Source organism: Betta splendens, chromosome 15 (genome assembly GCF_900634795.4).
Source record: "Betta splendens chromosome 15, fBetSpl5.4, whole genome shotgun sequence".
Lineage (NCBI taxonomy): Eukaryota > Metazoa > Chordata > Actinopteri > Anabantiformes > Osphronemidae > Betta > Betta splendens.
Window position 1 is genome coordinate 8,867,463 of NC_040895.2, and position 15,246 is coordinate 8,882,708.

Here is a 15,246-nt window from a genome sequence, read left to right on the forward strand (position 1 = left end):
GTGATGGAAGAATTTGGCTGTGGATCCTACTGTAAGCTCATCATCCCTCTGTGTGGATCCAAATACACGAGGAAGGAAAGCAAACAGGGGTCAGGCAGTGTGTTTGGCTCTCTGGACGCTCAGGTCGCCGCTCTCTGTTGGAGCACTGGAGTCAGCCTAAGTGTGTTTAGCGTGTCTTTATACTTGTGTAAATCCGCCCCCATTCTCACTGACTTAACTGTTTCCCTGAACTCGCTGGGTGATGAAGTGAGCGTTCTGGTGCAGCTCAAACAGACTTGGTGTCAGACAATAGGCCGAGGTCCTCTATTGCACTTAGCTTGAGCTGCTGAACAGATTGTGAATAGACCCGGAGTGGTGCAGTCATGCAGCTGCAGGACAATAGACTGCTCAGCATTGAGGCAGGCGGTGACCCTGAGGTCTGCCAGGGCCCTGTTCATTCTGATCCTTGAACCCGTTCCGCACAGAGTCGCCACTGGGAAAGTGCAACAAACCTACATCACAGGTTGCAGCTGTAAACATTGTTTTTGTTAAAGCAGTGGATAGTGCAGAAATATAGATTTCTGTGATAAGAATACTTAAAAATGAATTCAGTATAACTGAAAGTTGTCATTCTTGTTCCACTTTTCTGTATGTACTGACTCCTTACTGGTCAAGTCTAGGATGTGATAGTCAGACACCAGTCAGACACCAGTCAGACACCAGTCAGACACCAGTCACCAGAGAGCAGGTGAACTGACATCGCAATCATACGTCTTTGCTCATTTTCAGCTCCTGCTCTCTCACTATTTTTTCTTCAAGAAGACTAACGGGGGCTCCCTGTTTGCTCACTCTAAACTATTTCCGTACACCTAAAATAGAAAATGGGTTTAAAGCCTTTGTTTAACCTGTAATAAATCTGGATCCTTGTCGGAAAATGAGTTGACTCACTTTGGGATGAGGTGTCCAGGAATTCATCACACCGGGGCTTTGTTTGAGCAAGCGTTTTACTGTACTTCAATAATAGCAGCCCCGTGAGCCTCTGACTCAGACCTTCATACTCCAATTTCCCAAAATAAACACCATCATCACACTTAGACCCCAACTCAAACAAACCTTCCACAAATCTGACCATCAGGAATAAATACATCCACACTTACGTCTGACCACAAGCGGCCTCCCCTCCTCCCAGTGTGTGTTTATTCTGGGGATTATTCTGACCTAATCTCTTTAGAGCATAATTCAGATTAGATCGTGTGTTGTTATTATTATTGCTATGTCCATTCCCCCACTGTCGTGCTGGGATTTCCTGGCTGCCGTAGTTCTCCTGTGTTTGTAAAATTGATTAAAACTGCTGACCGCTGCCCTAGATAGCACACGCTCTGGAAGGCGGATGGAAAAATAAACAGCAAACACAAATGATTCAGTAGCGCATCTTCTAAAAACATGTACCCACTAATAAAGCTGTGGAGGTACATGCTCAGCACAAGGGCAACTAATGTAGAAATCCTTCTTTCATGTATTCATCCTTCACTGACCTCATCCTAGAACAACGGGAATGTTGTTATTCATGAATGTTCCGACACTAACCTGAAACTCAATGTTTGCCTTGACCAGCGAGCTTCCGGGGGGGTTTGCATTAAACATCTAAGAGCCATAAATAGAATTAAAAAAAAAACAGAATTTGCTGCTAATTACCCGAAGAATACGTCTGCATGCTTGCAGTCAAAGCTGGCGCTCCATCTGTATTTGAGCTGCCATATTGGCTTGAAAGTCTTTCAGCATTTTGATATTCCAACGTCGTGTTTAGTTTGCATTTTCGAGACCATGTTTAAACACCATCTGCCTTTTACCTCTGTGTCTAAGCTGGGGAATATGAACCAGACAACCCTTGAATAAATTACAGTATATGCACAGAAATCACAGCGAGTGCAGGAAATAAAAACGCATTCCACATCCTTCATTAGTAACGAGAAGCTAATTTTCTGTGTTTGCTTAAATTATATATCTGTAAATGATTACTCTTTTGAACTGCGTGTGTTTGGGTCTTGTATGATTTGTCTCTGCTGTTTTCCGCCTCACACCGAACACGCACAAGATGGATACACTGTTGCGTTCACCTTTCACAGCACAGACACAAAACATACACTCGGTCCCTTTGGCCCTGGATATACACAGCGTGTACTTTATAGCCTTCCAGTGCTTTCTCCTCGCTTGCTTGTTTTTCTCAATTAAGATGAATTATAGAATTGCATTTGGGAGCAGGAACAAGGAGCGCTTATTGTGATGTTGCCCTGAGGCGCTCAGTCAATGAGTTGGAGAGGGAAGCAGAGTGCTGTGGATATTTTGGTCTCTGTGCCTCACACCCCTCAGATTCCTAATGGGCCACACGATGTGCAACTTTAGCCAAACATATGGGAGCCTGTTCATGTGTTTATGGCTCATATGGTGATGGAGGCGATGAAGGAAGGGAGACCTGCGTTAGCGCCGGCTCACGTTTCATTACACGTTCCCCACCAGAGGGCCGGGCGTGTGTCGCAGGTCTTTCCGTGGGCAGCGGAGCACCGGATGATTAGAAGAGCCGCACCTCTGTAAATGGACGCTATTGATCTCCGCGGCTTGTTATATGAAACACCTCAGAACGCGGCGGTTCCGAGACGAGACGACGCGGCGGATCCCACGCTGTCCAAAATTGCCTCTTCTGCTCCACTAGCCTCCTCTCGTTTTCATCTTCACACTCTTTAGCTTCACAGGTAACTTCACTTCTCTCATCTACATTACTCCGCTGCCCTGCGCCTTTTGCTCCCGTTCTTTCCTTTATATTTGCTTCACTGATTGCTTTCAGTGCCTCACCACTCATTAAACTGTTTGGAGGCTGTGTAATGTGCATTAATATATGCTTGCACTTTTAGAGGATTTTTGCTGCGCGCGCTGTAATATTTCATGGGGAGAAAACTGAGGGTAATTAAATTGAGCTTGTGATTTCTCGCTGTCCAGGGGCATCTACTCGTTTAGATACTTATGAAGAACATTGTGCCTTTTGTGGACCCCCTGTGAGGAGGCTGGTGAAAGGTCATAGGTCACAGAAAGGTGGGGTCAAATCACGCAGTGAGGCGTGTTTGGAAGACACGTCCCCTGTTTGCTGTGCAGGTTGTTATCTGGGTAGCAGAGAGGACTGGAGTCATGTGTCATGGTACTGATGAATGGTATCTGTGTGGGCTGACCTTTGACCTACAGATTTGCACCATCCAACTTTCTGTTATCTGCTGAAGCGGGGGCACTAGTGTAAGCGATGATGACCTCAGCGTGAATCCTGGATGTTATTAACTAGCCTCAGTATTCTGTGGAAATGATAAGGCGCTGTGTCCTGCATTCATTTGCCTTCATGCATATCTGCAGCAGCCCATTTCGCCCGCGTCAATCATCTGCTGCTTGCCTCACGGCAGGGTGCCGCCGCGTTAACTATTCAAGCAGCAGCATTGTGTTGCATATGATGCAGCTGATAATAATAACAGAGTGGCGTCAGCCGTCCCGCGTGGTTTCTCTGTTCTGGCTCCGTTTACCTATATGTCCTCTGCCGCATCGCGCACACACACACACACACACACACACACACACACCACAATCGGGCTCTTTGTTGTTGTGGAAAATAGAAGTTGTGAAGTCAGTCATGCTGAATAGATTGTAAATTGTGGGAACGATATAAACACTTTTATGTTTGCAGCCTGCCATTGTGCTTCACAAATGACCCAACTGGCTGCAGCCGTATGAGGGTCGAGCAGTTCTATTCTAGCTGGTTCCTAGCGCAGCGTGGCCATTCGAGGGCTTTGGGCCGAACCAAGAGGCATCGCAGGAGAGACGCAGTTTGGAATTGGTGCTGTCACAAACCCTGATTACTTTACACTGAAGAATACTGAAGATCGCGCACACGCCAGGTCAAACTGCTGTTATTACTGTCTGTGTGTTGCCAATCAATCAGATGACTGTATTGACAAAGAGCTGCATCCTCAGTGAATCTCCTTTTACTTCCAATGACTGGGATAAATATTACTTTTATTCATCTATACACATTTTATAGATTGCAGCATAAATCCCACACCGAATCCAAATGAGATGCAGTTCCCCATACGCTGCACGTGCTCTTCATCCACTAGCAGTGGATTAAGCCTCCTCTTGTCAGATTTAAGTAAAGCAGCTACAGTTCTTGGATTATGTACGTGTGTATGTTTACTTTATCTTTTTCCACTCGCTTCTGCCTTTGCAGAGCTCTACCCTCAGCTTTTCCTCCTTAAGTAATCGATACTGGTCCTATGAATCCAGGTCATCTCGGCTCCTGAGGTTTCTCCGTCTCCATCAATCTCTGCCTCTCTCCCTCTCCTTTTTGCTCTCTCATGCCGTATTCGTTGTCACCGTATTCTTCTTTTCGCTCTCTATTCTCGTCTCAGTTTTTCCCCCTCTCTGTCCTCACATCCTGTCTCCCTTCTCTCGCGCTTCCCCCTCCTGAAAAATGAATTCGCCCATCTGGACAGAGCCCTGCATGGTCGTTAAACTATTAGTCCTCGTGCAGCAGTGATTAAAAATAGATCAGAGAACCCTGTCAGAATTAGTCAAGAGTTGTCTCCGCTCTACGTGCACCGAGCTCCATTGGCTAATGGTGAAAATGGATGAGAGATTCAAAGTGAAAAGTTAGCAACAAAACATGGTCTGTCTTTTTTTCTCAGCTCAGAGTCTGAGCTCAGTATCTGTGTGTGTGTGTGTGTGTGTGTGTGTGTGTGTGTGTGTGTGTGTGTGTGTGTGTGTGTGTGTGTGTGTGTGTGTGTGTGTGTGTGTGTGTGTGTGTGTGTGTGTGTTGCCGGTGAGCCTGTGTACCGCCTGCGGACCTCTTTGCTGGGTGCTGTCTCACGTCGAGCGGTGTGTTTGAGAGGCTTGTCAAGGTAAAGCTCCTGTCAGCTACTGGCCAGAGGGAGTGCGCTGATGAAAGGCCTCTTCATCATCCTAATGGGATACATAGACCTCTTAACCAGGGCTGCTGCCATGGGTTCAGCTGGGTAAAGAGCGAAGGAGAGAGACAGAGAGAGAGAGAGAGCCCTGAGTGACTAGTCGGATACAGTGTATGCAACGAGAGCCACGCTGAGAACCTACACAAACACACAGGTCAGAAAAGTGCGCGGTGTAAACAAAACAATGCTGTTGGCAGTCTGTGCAGAGGACGAGTTGTGACTCGCAGCGGCGTCAGGTTTGTGAGAGGTTCAGTGGGCCAGAGCCATTAGAATCTGGGACAGTGAGCTAATGCCCCGCCGTCTGCTGGTGCGACGACCATGTGGTCGGCTCTGACTAACGCCAGGCCGCTTGGCAGCCTGCATGCAGCATAGGTGGGAAAAAGAGTCGTCCTACATATCGTCGCCTTTTGGATTCATAATTACTAAGAGAACTTGTTTGACTTTGATATTTTTGACACACTAGGACAGAGGAACCTTTCAGGTCTCTGTGTCCTTTTCATTTTTTTTACCTCCCACTTCCACTTGAGTGGGATTTGCCAGCAAATGCCATTTGACCCAGGCCAACAGAGGACACGCAGCCCGGGTACGGCTCAAAGCACAGGCCTGCTGCGGGAGGTGACAGAGGGAGGGACAGTGGAGAGGAGAAGCAGAAGCCACGGAGATCGGGAGAGAGTCTCTCATCATTATTGTCACGGCGTGGCACACAGTGGCCGCTCAGTGTCAGCATCCGTCTGCGGTGGCCCTGGGCGTCTGCTGGGTGACACTCTGCCTTTCCTTCCGTCCGTCCACCCCCCCACCCCCCCTTCAGCTCCCACACAAGCTTATCTGTATCTGCCAAGGGGATTTCGTCATGCTCCGTTCATCGCTGCTATCCATCACGGTCCATCCTGCCAGTCCAGTCATACTGGTCCCAGCCCCGGGCTCTGGCGTGTCCTCTTTTACATTCCAGCCCAGTCGCCGTCCTGTCTCTGGGTCAAGGACTCGTTCCCCTAACTGCAGCGAGCAGCGCCGAGAAACTTTGACATCAGACAAAGCCATGGGCTCATGAATGATTGATGCACAAATGCTGACTCATCACACAGGGGGGGTAGAAAAACAATATTTTGACCTGAAGCATAATAGGATTTACGTTTCTAGAGGGGAGCAGAGACGCATGCAGTTGCAGATACCTTTGCAGTGGTGCTGCCAGTCTCGGCATCGCATAGCTATCGGTTCTGGCTGTTTTTTACAATCTGTTAGCAGCACAGATTGCCAGATATGGAAAAGTTGGCCTGGCCTGAAGTGATAGTCTGTGAGGAGCCTGTGCTTTGGTTCTAGCTTTTATGTTTTGGCGCCGCACTGCGCTGAGATTACCTGGCAGTCAAACAGCGTGCTGTGTTTTCCCCTTCCTATCTCCGACTGCACATTTCCTCCTGACGTTCGACTTCCTCTGAGTTTTGTGGGCGTTTGTGCCCGTTGTCGAAGCGACAGGGAAACCGCACAATTAAAAAGCAAATCGCTTTATAAAATGTAAAAAAAAACCGCTACGACGCCGGGGTAGATCTGGATTTCTGATTTGCTCCTCTCCTTTGACTGGAGTCGAGCTCGCGGGTCCGACGCTGCGGCAGAGACGGACATTTATTTCGAGAGAACGCCGAAGCGAGGCATAAAGGGAAGGAAGGGACGAGATCAAAAGGATAAAGCAGCCATTAGCTTCTGCACAGGGCTACTCTTGCTTACGAGACCCCCACATTCTGCGGGGTGAGGAGATTGAATCTAACCACTATCATCTGCCTCTCCATTTGTCCTCCCCTGCTATCGGCACATCACCTCTCGTCATCTACCTCCTCCAACATGGATTTTCTGCCTATTAGTGCCCTAATCTTTTCTGTTCCTTGGCTAACTCTCTGTCTCGCCTCGCCGCCTCTCTATTTGTCTCTCCATCTCATTTTTTTTAAAAAGATATTGGTTAAAGTTAGAGTTGCTTTTAAAAAGTTTCTCTCGCCGACGTCATATGAGCCTTATTTATTTATTTATTTGATTTTTTCAGTTTTCGCTTTGCATGCTTTGAGAGGACTTTTATCATTTCTAACATGCATTTTCAAAGCTCCACATCCATATCTGCCTCCCTCATGCACACAGAGACACACACAGGCCAGCCTACAGCACGTCGCTTGTTGTGTACTACATATCTAGGGATTTCTCTGATGCAAGGGGACGCAATAAGGGAACAGAGTGACGCCAACCCCGCTGTGTTTGTGTGGGGTGTGTGTGTTTATCTTTTTAAAATTTTTATTTCTTGCATCGCACTTTGTCACCTCTCCCTCACAGTGAGTCAGGAGCTGGTTATTTGTGGGGTGGGGGTGGTGGTGGTGGTGGGGGGGGGGGGGGGGGGGTGTAAGTGCGAAGCGAAGTCATGTGCGTGGCCCGTCGATCCGCTGTCAATCCGGCTCATCTCCTCATCTGTTCATTAGCATGACAGAGCGGCGCTCCTGCCAAAGCGGTTAGTCACAAGAATCAGCCCCTGTCACAACACATTACAGCAGCAGGCATCTCTAATAGCACGGGCAATCGCGGCAACCATAGCCAATGCCCCCAAGTCGGCGCGCGCACCCTCGCACACGCTCACACCAATCAGGAGTTGCACTTGAGCTGCGCCCAAGGAGCGCTTCTGTGTGTTTCTCCCCGTCTCCTCCTCCTCCTCCGTCGCTCTCTCCATCCACATCCTCTCCGCTTCCTTCTTTTCCCTCTAACATGGCAACCCACTTACAGCCGAGCTTACATCCTTGTCGTTAACCTTTTCCGCCTCCTCCACGTCTCCTGCCTCCACCATTGCTTTACATTAGTTAGGTTACCTGTGCTGACCCGCTCCGTCTCTCCCATTTTCTTGTCCTTTCCCAGCCTGACCAGCGCTATTTCTGTCTCGCCTCCTCCTGCTCTCTGTCTTCCTAATGCTCGAAGAGATCCAGACTTTTCATTTTTAATCCATCCATCTCGCCCCAGTGATGTTTTAGCTCCCTCCCTCTCTTTCTCTCTCTCCAGCTCTTTAAGTCCCCAACACTCGTCTCTTTCTTCATTATCACCTGCTCAGAGTGTCTGATGTGATTTGTACAGGAAGTTTGATCCGGCCGCCTTCCTGTCCTCAGGGACCCAAGTTGTCATATTATAGAATAAAAAAACACATATGTTGTGACACCCTTTGCTGAACTTTCTCACAGTCACAGTCGTCTTCCTCTGGAGTTAACGCGGCGTCACGTGATGGCGCCACTAACAATATCCCAGAGATGAACTGTAATTTATAAACAATGAGTGTTTTGACATTCTGAGCGTTTTAATGGGGAAACTGTAAACCCACGCCCAGTACGTGATGGAGCACAAATGAAAGGGTTGCAGGGACTCACGCTGTTGTTTGGTGCAACAATTGAGGGCGCTTTGGGGAAGGACATGTAATTTGACTGTCTGTGTGTCTCCAGTCTTACCGGAATCCCAGACTGAGGTGGACTTACTGGTTTTGTTGAAAGTTCCCTCTGTGTGTGTGTGTGTGTGTGTGTGTGTGTGTGTGTGTGTGTGTGTGTGTGTGTGTGTGTGTGTGTGTGTGTGTGTGTGTGTGTGTGTGTGTGTGTGTGTGTTGGGGCGGGTGTGTACCTGTAAGACAAGAGCTGTCAAGTCTTGTCTGAAGGAGTGGCCATCAGGGCTGACCGGCATTTAACAGCAGCCCCCCTGTCTACACACAGCGACACAAGTCACTGAGAGCTCCGGCGTGTTTTCGTGAGATAAGTACGCTGTCCGTGTGCATAACACAGCATCCCGCTTCCCTTTTCAGAAAACAAAGGCTTCAGGATCATGTTCTCTCCAAACTTTAGTCACTGTGCACTTTGTCCACATGTGCTGTTTGCTGTTTACCCGTCGGGTACGTGTGTACTTCTGCGTGGGGGAAGTAATCGGTTCAAGGAGCAGTAGGACAGAGGAGCCACCTGGAGAGGGGAGAGAAAAGGTGCAGTGCTGCGAGGGCGGGGTGGATCAGAGGACAGGCGGCGGGGGAGGAGGGGTGAGGCAGAGCCGAGCCGATGCGAGTACAGTGGGATGGAGGGTGAGGCACGGGGGTGAGGAGGGAGGGCAGGGTAGAGTGGGTAATTACAGGGGCCCGGAGAAGAGAGGCCTGTAATCAACCTGCCCTCAGGAAGGAATGCAGCTCATCTTCTCATGTAATTACTGCCATTTAAACGGCCCCAGCTTCCAAACACTCATCCCACTGTACTGCTCACCTATTCACACACACACACACACACACACACACACACACACAGGCGCTGCCGCGGCGAGACAGTCGGTGGCAACGGAGGACGGATTTTCAACAGCGCGTCCAAATGGGCGAAGTGGGGAGAAGCGGGAGGACGAGACGTGGGGACAGGCTGCAGACAGACTGTGTGTTTGTACGCCGTCGTTAATGGCCTCTGGAGGAGCCAGCTCCATGTGAATACCCACCATGGCAACTGGCCACCCCGGGTGGATCTGCGCAACCCTCACCAGGCAGCTGTGCAGCGGCGCCTTATGCTCAACATGCACAGTCTCACCGTTCTCACACACACACACACACACACACACACACACACCGAGGAAGGGGAAGAGGCTCATTCTACCATATGAGGTTGACCTCCAAGTAATAGTTGTGACATTGGTCTGTAATTTCGTGAGGATAATAGGAAAACAACACAGTCTCACCCACTCTGTCTCCTCTCCCTCTCTCCTCCCTCCGTCTCCTGATAGTGATTGATAGCGCTGCTTGTGTACGTCCGTGTTCCCATGCAGTAGGTGGTCATCGGGCCACGCACAAGCAGCGCTGGGCCGCGTCTTGAAGGGCCGTGATTAATGAGCTCCGCGGGGGGTGGCGCCCCCTAGCTGCGACGCAGCCCCTCTCGCTTGTCTATTCAAGTGCACCAGCAGCGGCAAATCCTCTTAGTGCTCCCACTCTCGCAGTCACACTCACCCACACGCTGGAGAACACAGACACAGAATCTCGCTTCGAGTAGGCTGTGCCTCGCATACGCTGTGGGTAAATATAATCCATAGTGTGTTATGAACACACCCATCCTCGCGCTCTATCACACACACACAGTTGGAGGCCATGCAGAACGACCGCAGAATCCGCCAGTATTCACCCAGTTATCAGCAGGGAAACATTTCTGTCGCCCTGTCATCAGGCACCGCGCTTGCATGATGTGTGTGTAGATGTGTGAGGGTGTGTTTCCCCTCCACTAGCACTGATTAAGTGTCATTACGACACTGAAGGCAAAAAAAGGTGAGTCCTTTGAAAAAGAGCAGGTCACACTTCATTTACAATTAGAGGGTTACAGAGCAAAATACCTTGCAGCTGAGAGTGTGGGATAATACTCTGGTTACAAGCAGGTCTGTAAATGAGGTGGTGTGTGTGTGTGTGTGTGTGTGTGTGTGTGTGTGTGTGTGTGTGTGTGTGTGTGTGTGTGTGTGTGTGTGTGTGTGTGTGTGTGTGTGTGTGTGTGTGTGTGTGTGTGACATGTCCCCGGGCTCGCTTTCTCTCCTCCTGCCACCCAGACACGCTGGATGGACAAGCGAAGCATCCCTGTCACACCGCATCTCCGTCACCTGCTCGGCTTTTCCCCGTCCTGCCAATCTGCTCTCCGGCATCCTGCAGCCCTCCCTCTGCCTCGCGCAGATTCCATCTTTCTTCCTCGCCGGCTCGCACACTCGATTACGTGCCCCGGCGTCCGTATCTCGATGAAATGGAGGAACGGCCGCTTTGCAGGCTTCCTCATTAACATGTTGGAACCAATCAAAGGTGTGACATTTCCATCGCCGCGATCAGCTTTCATGGAGGTTCAGCTCCCAGGTTATCCCAGCAAACCTTATTCATATGCATTCAAAGTCGGCTTCGTCTGGAGCTTGAGCACGGGAGGTGGAGACCAGAACTGAATGCTTCTCTAGTTGTGGCACATTTTGGGAACTGTTTGTGTTCATTTAATGGAGCTAGCACAGTTGCTTTCTCTCCCAGTGTCTTTGTGCTGAGCCTGGCTAACACATCTTGGACCTGTTGCTGTACTGGGCACGCGGAGATGAAAGTGGTTTGGGTTTTTTTTATTCCTAACTGTGGGCACAGCGACAGGCAAGATGCGCCGTTCCTGCATCTTCCTTTCAGTCTGCAAAAGTCTGCCCGCAAAAAAGAGACTTCATATCAAAAAACATGTCCAATTTTCCTGTAAGGGAAAATAAATTAGAGTTCAAGAGGCAAAGAGAAGAGGATTGGAAGGAGAGGGTGAAGAGAAGAATGTCCCAGCCTATGTGAAAAGCAGGCCGTTAGTTAGAGAGGCACCGTGGTGAGCACAAAGAGACGGAGAGAAGAGACACGTAGAGAAACCGCAGGTGCACGTCTACGGCGGCGGGATCAGAACATCCAAAGAAGCTTTAAGGCAACATTTATGAGCTAGCTGTCGAGGCTGAGTCGCTCCTAGAAGGCACGTCAGCCTCGGCTTCCTGCCTCCTAACCACCATAATGAATTGGAAATAATGGCGTGTCTGTGAAGTGAAGTAACAGCATTTCCGGCGCTCGGAGTGGTTGTTTATACACTGTGTGTGTGTGTGTGTGTGTGTGTGTGTGTGTGTGTGTGTGTGTGTGTGTGTGTGTGTGTGCGTGTGTGTGTGCGCTCAGATGGTTGAGCTGCGCAACGCCTCACGCTCCGTCTGTCATTGTTGATGTGAGAAGTGACGCCGTGTCGCTTCCACATGCACTCTTGTCGCCTCGCCAGACGCTTCCCCGCTCTGACGTTAAGTGATTTTCCATCCAACGTCCAAATGTAAATATGTGTTGTTTTTTTTATCCAGTAGTTGTGCCTCTGTAAGAAGCTGTGTTCACGCTGATGAGAATGAAGTCAGTCTGAATATCAATCAATCAGTGTAATTGTCCTTTAAGGGAGGCGAGGGGAGACTATCGGTCTCTGTCTCTTTTGACCTACCTCTGTGTGTGTGTGTGTGTGTGTGTGTGTGTGTGTGTGTGTGTGTGTGTGTGTGTGTGTGTGTGTGTGTGTGTGTGTGCGTGCGTGCGTGCGTGTGTGTGTGGGTGAATGGCTTGCACAACACGACCTCGGGGCTTTCTCACAAGAACGATGGTAATGAGGTGGACTGGATGAGATGGATGGATATACGGCCAGCCAGTCGGTGGGCGTTACATAATGGCTGCTGATCACTCCATTTATGGGCCTTGTTTCCTCTGTTACCGACAGTGTTGGCACGCTTTACAGGCCGTCCTCACAGATGTTTGGCCTCAGAGAGCCCAGCAACGCGTTTACCTTTCGTAGCCGTCGGCTGTGAACAAAGTGCTTTGGATCTAACAGGCAGGAGGGAGCGACAAGAGTCAGGGGAGGGCATGAAGGAAGCGTCTATGTCAGACACCAAAGAGGAACCAGGAGGGAGGAGGAGGGACTCCGTGCTGCTATTTGTTTGGTTTTGACCTCATAGGACGCCCGGGACGGGGGGAAAAGTTTTCTGATCTGTACAAACACAGCCCACCCTGTGGTTCTCTGTTGTTTGGCTGCTTCAAAGTGCCCGTCTTCCCGTCCTTTCTTCTGTGGCAGCCGGGCTTCCCGTACTCGGGAGTGCAGCGGCCGGGACGGTGAGGGCACTGGAGGGGACAGTAATGACTAACACTGTAAAGGTAATGACAAAGTACAGATGCTTTAGACTGCTCTGGCTGGAGGCGCTGGGGCTGAGCAAATTACAGTCATGTGTGTGTGTGTGTGTGTGTGTGTGTGTGTGTGTGTGTGTGTGTGTGTGTGTGTGTGTGTGTGTGTGTGTGTGTGTGTGTGTGAGGACAAGAAAAGGTACAGAAAGACACAGGGCACAAAGAACAACACAGTCAAGCTGAGACAAAGACAGACATTGCTGTGATTCGTTTCCCTTGCCCATAAGAGCAGAGCAGTGTGTGTGTGTGTGTGTGTGTGTGTGTGTGTGTGTGTGTGTGTGTGTGTGTGTGTGTGTGTGTGTGTGTGTGTGTGTGTGTGTGTGTGTGTGTGTGTGCAGTCCATCAGCTCTCTCTCCTCCACTTGTCTACGAGTGTCTCTTGACCCGTCTTTGTCTTCCCATCCTCTCTCCCCCTCAGTTCCGTCTCTGAGCGTGGCCACTGTCACTCCAACTCTGCACTGAAGCTCTGCACTCCACCTCCCAGTCACAGTCAAGTGTGTGTGTGTGTGTGTGTGGGGGGGGTCCTTATATTACTTGAATGTGGCATACGTGGATGAGAGTGGGTGAGAATATACAGTCTAAACATGGGTTGTCGCTGAGCGTCTGGATCTACATGTGATTGTGTTCTGTGGAGAAGACGACCCAGAAGCCTGTGTTTGCTTTCGAGCTGTCTGCTGTCTGTCATTAGAGTAATAAAAGACTTGCTGTGCTGCGCGACGAGGAGTTTTTCTCTTTAAGGCTCCTCCATTCCGCACAAATTGCCGGCTGCTGAGCTCTGATGGATGTTTGTATGCAGGGCCAAAAACACAGGTTCCACTTTAAACCCCCAGCTCCATTATCCCAGAAAGAGACAGAGCGAGAGAAAGAAGCTGTCTGTCTCCTACCTCTGTCATCCAAAAGTGTTTTAATTAAACCGTGCAGGCCCCCGGAACACACACACACACACACACACACACACACACACACACACACACACACACACACACACAGAGGTTTATCCAGATACTCAGGGCTCTCCTCCCATTCTGTCTCCGTCTGAACCACTGTCTCCCTCTGTTTGTCTGCCTCTGCTGCCAGTCTTCGATGTCCCTCTCTCTCTCTCTCTCTCTCTCTCTCTCTCGCTCGCTCGCTCTCTCGCGTGCCCCCTCTCAGTGCTCCCGGAGAGTGACAGGCTGTGTTTTTCAACCCGTGTTTGAACACTGTGCGATCAATGCCGGACAAAGGGAAAGGAGCGGGGGCGGAGGGGGGGGGGCAACACAATTGGTTATTGACAGAGAATTCAAAGTCTGAAAGACTGGAGGCGACAGCTTAGTAAGAGGAGAGCGAAGGGACGCGGGGAGAGAGAGAGGAGACAGAGAGGAGGAGATTGCCAGAGTGGCACGACAATAAATGTGATTCATCTTCATGGTTATGTATCATTTTGAGACGTGTTAACTTTCATTATTGATATTTGTTTGTGTTTACCTGCTTGTGGAGCCGCTTAACGGCATTAATTGACTGTGAATAAGTGACACTAAGTGAGGCTGGCTGCCAAGGAGCGGGAACGTGTGTGTGTGTGTGTGTGTGTGTGTGTGTGTGTGTGTGTGTGTGTGTGTGTGTGTGTGTGTGTGTGTGTGTGTGTGTGTGTGTGTGTGTGTGTGTGTGTGTCCAGCAAACCAAGTTAGAGCAAACATGCTTCAGATCAGATTAGAAGAGTAATTATAGAATCGCGCGTATAAATATCCTCACACACGTCTGCTCATGTATTTATTATTGTGCTTAAATTATTCTTTTATGAAAACGTGAGGGCATTTTGAACGGCCCTCACCACCTTCTGAGGTCCCAACAAGCAGCACAGCCTCCGCTTCTGCTCCTCAGGTGGGGGGACTGTAGCCGTGGGAGTTCATCTTGGGGTTGTGGTTTGGGTGAGTAAATATAGCCGGTGGAAGGTCCTCGTAGAATATGCAGGCGGAGCAGAAGACGTACGCGTCCGTGAGAGCGATGGGCTTGGGTGGAGGCAGAGACAGACATGGGCTGACAGCTGCCTCCTGGACGGCTTCTGGGCCTGAAGCTGCGTTTGCCCTTCCTCGCTGCCCTGTGGTCATCGAGCACCAGGCTCTGAGCCGTGGGCAGCGACGCCTCCTGTGTCCCGTTGGCCCCCGTCTGAAGAATTTGCATCCCCACGCGTGAAGGTGGTGCCTCTGGAGCTCCAGGAGCTGCTGTTGGCCCCTGGTTTGCATCCAGTTTAGTGCTTTACTAACTCGGATCATTTTCGTGGGAAAGCTGTGTTTTTCACTGAAAGGTCGCGTGCATTAAAAATTTACAAACTTGACGGAACTTGACAGAAACGACTCGTAAAACTCCGCTAGCAGATGACGCAAAGGCGCCGGCTGCAGTAAAAAGCAAGCGTGTATATATTTGCTGCACACTGTGGATTTATATAATGGAGGTTGCTCCTCGTTACAGTATGCTGCAGCCTGGTTGTTTTGTCACCAGGTCTCCTCCAGGTTTGAGCTCAGCTCATCGGTCCCGTCCCGTTGATGGCCAGACATGAGTCGCGGCAGCAGGTTGCGCTTGCATCATGGTCTGCAGCCCCGCGGTT

The 15,246-nt window shown here is 50.0% G+C and overlaps 1 protein-coding gene across 4 annotated transcripts in view; it reads left to right on the plus strand.

Annotated features, from left to right (window-relative positions):
- unc5b (unc-5 netrin receptor B) overlaps positions 1 to 15,246 on the plus strand; it is a 38,510-nt gene that overhangs the window by 10,465 nt on the left and 12,799 nt on the right. The window lies entirely within an intron of this gene.